Raw genomic sequence first — 7,282 nt, forward strand, 5'->3', positions numbered from 1 at the left:
AGCTCATTGGCATCTTTGTATTCCCCTATCTTGCTCAAGATGTCACTAGGTAATAAATTGACTGATAGCTTGGTCACTCTGTCATTGGCCTCATATATTTGAACTTGCTCCTTGCTCCATTTGTTCTTCTTGATGATTTTATCTTTGCTATCTTTTGGAGCTTCAAACCCTTCCATTAGAGCAAACTATTGCTTTATCTCCATCATGAAGAAGTTTTCAATTCTTGATTTCCAAGAATCAAACTTATCATTGTAAATGGTGGAGGCACCTTTGTGTCGAATCTGAGTCTATCTCAAAATTCCATCTTAAAGTTGAACTTTTGATGAAGTCTTTGACTTAATGAAATTTGAGCTTTGACTTCTTCTTCCTCTAGCTCATTGCCCTTCCGGCGATGAGTTCGGTAAAGAGCGGCCTCACTTTGATACCACTTGTTGGGTCACTTCGGGAGCTAGAGGAGGGGGAGGGGGAGGGGGGGGGGGTGAATAGCCATCTCCCTTGTTTGCTTGTGTCGAAGAGGGTGATATGCAACGGAAACCTCACTGTTAGGATGTATACTAAAAGTCTAGCTTTTGGTATAAACATTTATTTAGAAATAAGAATCACATTGGTCAAGTGTCTATATTTATATATACCAAATGTAGATGTTCAATTAATTTATATTGTAGATAACATGGTGTGTGGTGTCACACACAGAGGATCATGTTATCAGTACCTTATAAATTATAAACAGTAGCTCGCGACTAAGATAGAAAGGAACAAACTATCAGTATAGTCGTAGTGTAATTAAGTATTAGTTTATCTTGACTAATAAATTACACTGATACACTTTAGGTATATTGTGTAGGATCATTTAGGTATGTTCTTTTTGTACTGACTTAGTAAAAGAACTAAGTCTTAGTTATTATGGAAGTGTGTGCTCTTAATCCTAATATAATAACAAGCACATATATTTAATATCTATTTCTTTGATTTATCAAAGGGTGAGGTTTAGCTCGATAAATCAATATGCCCGATAAGTTGGGAAATGATATTACTTATAGTGTGTATTGTTGATTATAGAAGGAATATGTGTCCTAGTTATCTAGGTTGAGAATATCCCCAAGAGGAGCTCATAAGGATTGTCATGTTAAACCCTGCAGGTGGACCTAGTCCGACATGACAATAAGTTGAGTAGTACTACTCTTGGAGCTAGATATTAATTAAGTAAGTTGTCAGTAATTTACTTAATTAGTGGGCATTCGTAATCTTAAACACAAGGAGACTAACACACTCATGATAAGAAGGAGCCCATAATGTAATTTGGGATTGGTGCGGTAGTACGGTAATAACTCTTTAGTGGAATGAGTTATTATCGATGAACTTGAGTTGTGTGTTCGGGGCGAGCACGGGATACTCAAGCTCATCGGAAGGCCAAAACCAATTTCTCCTCTAGATCCCTGTCGTAGCCTCATTATAGCCTCAAGTCCATCCAAATGTAAGGCTCTTCTTGGTGTCCAAGAAGGGGGTCGGACCATTGCTTGGTGACCAAGCAATGGCCGGCCACAACCTCTTCTATAGGGGCCGGCCCTTTGCTTGGTGACCAAGCATGAAGGGGTCGACCACAATATTCAAACAAGGAGGGTTGTTTTGAATTTTTTAAAATCTTCTCTTTGTAGAAAACTATAAGTTTTAAAAGAGATTTTAATTTTTTTCAAAATTTTCCTTATTTGAATTTGGCCACATGTTTTAATAGAGAGTTTTAAAAGTTTTAAAACTTTCCTTTTTTAACCATCCTCATGGTTTAAGAAAAAGGGAGATAAGTTTTAAAATTAAAATTTTCTATCATCATGTTAAAAAAGGAAATTTTATAATAGAGTTTTTAAATTTTAAAACATGGTTTTAATTTTTAGAAACTTTCCTTTTTTAACTCATACTTTAGGAAAGAGAGCTTGTAAAATTTATAAGAGGATTTCTTCTTGTAAATCTTTTTAAAAAAAATTATTTTTCCTTTCCTTTTAATTGTGGCCGGCCACCTTGCTTGGTGTCCAAGCAAGGGCCGGCCAATAGGATTAAACCAATCTCAATCCTAAACCAAATAGGATTGATCACAACCATTGATTGGTGATTGATTCAATCAAGAGGAAAGAAAAGGAAAAATAAAAAGGGGAAAAGAAAAACTCTTGGATGATTTTATTTTTTGTAAAAGGTTTTTCCTTATTTGTCTTGGGCAAGTAATATAAAATAAGAGGTGAGAGGGCTTCATGAGATACAACTCTTATTCTTTGGCTTGGAGATCTCAAGTGGCCGGCCCTCTTTTCTCTCCCTTCTCTTTTCCCTTTTGCTCTCTCTCCTTGGTGGTGGTGGCCGGATTTTAAAAGAAGAGGAGAAGCTCTTTTGGGTGGTGTTCATCTTGGAAGATCGTCGCCCACACGACGTCCAAGGCGAGGCGAGGAATACGGCAGAAGATCTCGAGGTCATTAGCATACAAAGAGAAGGTATAATTAGCAATTGTTTTCCGCATCATGCTAGTTTTTCTCTTTGTAAGAATTCTAAATACAAGAGGCAATTAGATCTAGTTTTTTGAAATAGTTTTTCGAGTTTGTGTTTTCTTCTTTTTCGAACTTGTGTTTCGATTGTTCCTTTTGGTTAACCTAGAGTTATTTAAGGAAATAAATATTAGTTTTCCTTAAAAGGCTTTGCCTAGGCGGTGGTGGTTGCTCCCATATCCAAGAAGGTCATGTGCCTCGCCATGCAGTCCTGGAAACCAATTTTGGAAATTAATATTTATGGAATTAATAATCTAGGTAGATTTGAATCAATAGTGTTAAGTTCCGCTTGCGATTCAAATCTAAACCATTAAGAACAGATAAGTTAAATTTGGAATCAATGATGTTAAGTTCCGTCTGCGATTCCTAATTTAACTTCTAAAGAACACAATAGGTTATTTAAGGAAAGGTTCGACACTTGTACAAAAATTTTTGTACAGTGGAACCGGTACGTTTTCCTAGGATTAACCAACAATTGGTATCAGAGCTAGGGTTTGCCTCTGTGTATTTTTAGAATTCAAATAGGTTATGCACATGTCATGCATAATTTAGGCAGGAAAATAGTAGGATGTGCTAACTCTTTGGTTGCAGGCTCCAACTATTATGGCTTATTGATGTTATGTGTGATTGGACCCTTGGACATGTCAAGGGCATTATTTATGTGCATGATTGTATGTATAAAATACAGCAGGAGCTGTATTATTTTTAGAATTTTATTTTTTCGATCTAGATTACATGTACATTCCCTCGAGGAATATAGGATCGATATATGTAAAATTCTTTTTATGTCGCGAATCGGATTCTTGCGAGGCGTGGTACATTTGGAGCATCAGAGGCGCATTGGAATAAGAAGCAAGATGGATGCGACAACTCGACCCGGTGGCGATGGCTAAAAATGGTAGCAGCTAGGGTTGGAGCATACTGAGGACAGTGAAAGGAAAAAGCCATAATAGTTGGAAAATTAATTTTCAAATTTATTGCTTTTATTTACTGTGATATTTATGTGCATGTGTTATATGCTAGTATTAGGTTACAATTCCTCACCTTAAATAACTAAGTGGGAGAGGGATTGGTATATTAATCCCACGGTCTCCATTACTGGTTTGTAAGTGATGCAACAAGCTTGCGTGTTGGCTCTGAGTGCCTCCCTCCACAACGGATGAGTTTGTTTGCGGATCACTAGATCAAACTTCCTTAATGGATGGTTATAGGAAGTTATTTAGGATGTGTGTGATCTTCTCCAACTGAAGGGGCACAATTCTATTTAATGGACTTAGTATCAAGTAATGGTGTACACTTAGACACATTTAATAGTATCCTCCCCAACGGAGTCACTACTATCACTTGTGTGACCAAAGGGAAACCAACTATTGATGTCATAAAACTAGATTGGCAAGATAATAAAATTAATAAACCCCTCTTACAAATGTTTGAATTTGTATATGTCCACACTAACGTGGCATACAAGATTCATGGTGTTTGAGGTAATTTTATTTGTCAAAAAGTTATATTGACAAGATAGTCAATGGGTAAACCCTCCTATTACAAATGTTGATTTTGTATACGTCCACACTAACGTGACATGCAAAACTCACGGTGTTTTGAGGTGTTGGTAAATTTAAATAATATTGTTTGAGGAATCAATATTATTTTAAATTTAGAGTCTTGACCAAATATATGATCAAAGACAGATCAACTATTAATTTTATTTGTCATAGGTTGACGAGATAATAAAATTAATGGATAAAATCTCCTCTTTGAATTTGTATACATGACATACAAAATTCACGGGGATTTTAAAGTGTTGGTATTGACCAAATATTTTTGTGATTCTTAGGTTTTCAAATGTTAGTCAATCCCTTAGTTGTTATACTATAGGATAGACTTAGTGGTCCCAATTATAAAGATTGGAAATAGGACTTGGACATTAAGGTAGAATGTCTTCTTAGAACTAAGAACAATATAGGTGTATTTAATTCATTAGTTGAAACATGTTTAATGGTGTTACCTACCAGAACTTGGAGTGTAGATACAGATGCCATTAATCATGTCCGTAATTCATTACAGGGTTTCAGGAAACCCAACAACTAAATGAAAATAAAAACACCGTCCACATGGGCACTGCTATAAAAGTGGCAGCTGTTGCAGTGGGAGATGCTTATCCTTTGATAAGAATAAAACATGGATTTTTGAGTAATTGTCTTTACGTACCAAGTTTAGAAAGAACTAGTTTTCAGTTTGTAAACTATTCAAAGAACTTGATATTCTGCCTCTTTTAATAACAAAGTTGTTATCAAGAAAAAGAGGGAAGTTATCTGTTCTGGTACGTTGGTTGGCAATTTATAAATCCAATAACTCCCACGATGCAACAAATGGAAATTAGTAACACATCTTCTAACTTTAAGAGTAAGTAACCTTCGGAAATGAACCAATCATATTTTTGGCATTTAAGGCAAGGTTATATTAACTTGAGTAGGATTCAAAGGATAATAACCAATGAACTCTTGGGTTCATTGGTAGTGGAAATCTTTCCAACCTGCGAGTCTTACTTGGAAGGAAAATTTAAAAGGAAAATTTCCAACCTGTGTGGCCGACCATAGCATGGTTAAAAGGAAAATTTAATTAATTTTTCCTTAACAACCAAAGGCAAGGAATATAAGGAAATTTTAATAACAATTAAATTTCCTTATTTGCCAAGACCAAGGAATATAAAAGAGGGGGTAGAGGTGCCTTCACCTTACAACATCTCTTCTATTGTTCCTCCTCTTTTCCTTGGTGTGTGGCCGACCCTATTCCCTTCTCTTCTCTTCTTCTTTAGTGGCTGGATCATCTTTCTCTTGGAGCTCTTGTTGGTGGCCGGTTCTAGCTAGGAGAAGAAGGAGAGAAATGAGACTTTGCTCTTGCATCTCTTGGAGCTTGGTGGTGGTGGCCGACCTCTACATCTCTTAGAGACTTGGTGGTGGCCGAAACTAGCTTGGAGAAGAAGGAGCTTGGATGGTGCTCGTCTCGGTAGATCATCGCCCACACGACGTCCGAGATTAGAAGAGGAATACGGTAGAAGATCAAGAGGTTATTGCTTACAAAGAAAGGTATAACTAGTAATTATTTTTTGCATCATACTAGTTTTCCTTTGTATGAATTCCAAACACAAGAGGCATATGATTCTAGATTTTCGGATTAGAAATTCGAGTTTGTGTTTTTTTTTATTTTTTGAATTTGTGATTCGATTGTTCCTTTTGGTTAAACCTAGAGTTATATAAGGAAATTAAATATTAAATTTCTTTAAAAGGCTTTGTCTAGGCGATGGTGGATGATCTCATACCCAAGAAGTCCTAGCCCTCGCCATGCAGTCCTGGAAGCCAATTTTAGAAATTAATATTTAATTAAATGTATAACTTAGGTGGAATTGGATCAATAATGTTAAGCATCGTTTGTGATCCAAGTCTAAACCATTAAGAACAAAAAAACTAAATTTGGAATCAATAATGTTAAGTTCCGTTTGTGTAACACCCCACTCTCCTCACTACCGGTCTGTGAGGGCGGAGCGCTACTGGACTACTAACTTTACTTAACTATCCTTGTTCACATGTTGATATAAATTCCTAAAACTCTCGGAGAACTCAAAACATACAATTAACTAGCAGCGGAAGACTAAATGACTCATCTAATACATTTTACTCAACTCTTTGTTAATAAATTCTTATGCTAAATCCCAAGGCTTCTATAGTCCAGGCATCACACATCCATCCGCACCTCCTTGTCGCCTTCCTTTGCTATAACTTTTCCTTTCCTTTATCTGCAGTAAGAGGAAATGCATCTATAAGCAAAATTGCTTAGTAAGCGCTATCTAACTCACAAAACTCGAGTATGCATGTAAACTGAAAGAAATCTAGAAACTGAATGCTCATCTAATAGCAAACGAAACATAGCATACTGAAATACTAAACATGTAAGCAAATCTAAACAACATGTCAGTATATAAGAAAGCTAAACTTGCTGAATTTTAAACTTATGTGAAGCTTATTTCTTTTATTTGAAAACTTATACTTTAATACTTCAAAATAATAATCAACTTTCTTCTTGGGCCCAGGCGTAGTACCATCTTATGCGCGTTCCCTAATAGGTTGGGGTAGCGAGCCACCAATCCTAAAAGAGCAGACCTCGGTCTACCAGGGCCAAGACCTCGGAATTGGACACCTGGATTTGTTTAACGACAACCTCGGAAGTTGGGTACTAGCCTCTTAAATAAAGTAAAATACTTGTTATCTTTTATTACTTCTAATATATAATGCCTCGGCATTTTCTTTAAGCACCTTGTGTGCCAAAATCCCTAAAGTCTTGACTTTGGGATCTACTTAAGGACTTGACCTTTCTCTTCTTTTCTTTATCTTTCTTACACTTGTTAATACTTCTAATAAAAGAATGCTTCTTTAAAAACTGAAATGTTTAAACAAATTCTAACTTTGAAATGCATAAACAAAAATCTGCATACTATGCTAATCAAAATTCTGCATACTATTCTAATCAAGGTTCTGCATTCTATGCTACACTATTTCTGCATACTATGCAAACATAAATTCTGCACTATAATACTTAACCAAACTGCACTATAATCTTTTTCTTTAAAAACTGCATTATAAGTTCCACCAAAAATCTGCACTATAAACTTTAAAGAAATCTGCACCATAAGCTCTTAAGAAATCTGCACTACAAGCTCTAAAGAAATCTTCTCTAAAGAAATCTGCATTTTAAGCTCT

This window comes from Zingiber officinale, chromosome 8B (assembly GCF_018446385.1).
Source record: "Zingiber officinale cultivar Zhangliang chromosome 8B, Zo_v1.1, whole genome shotgun sequence".
Lineage (NCBI taxonomy): Eukaryota > Viridiplantae > Streptophyta > Magnoliopsida > Zingiberales > Zingiberaceae > Zingiber > Zingiber officinale.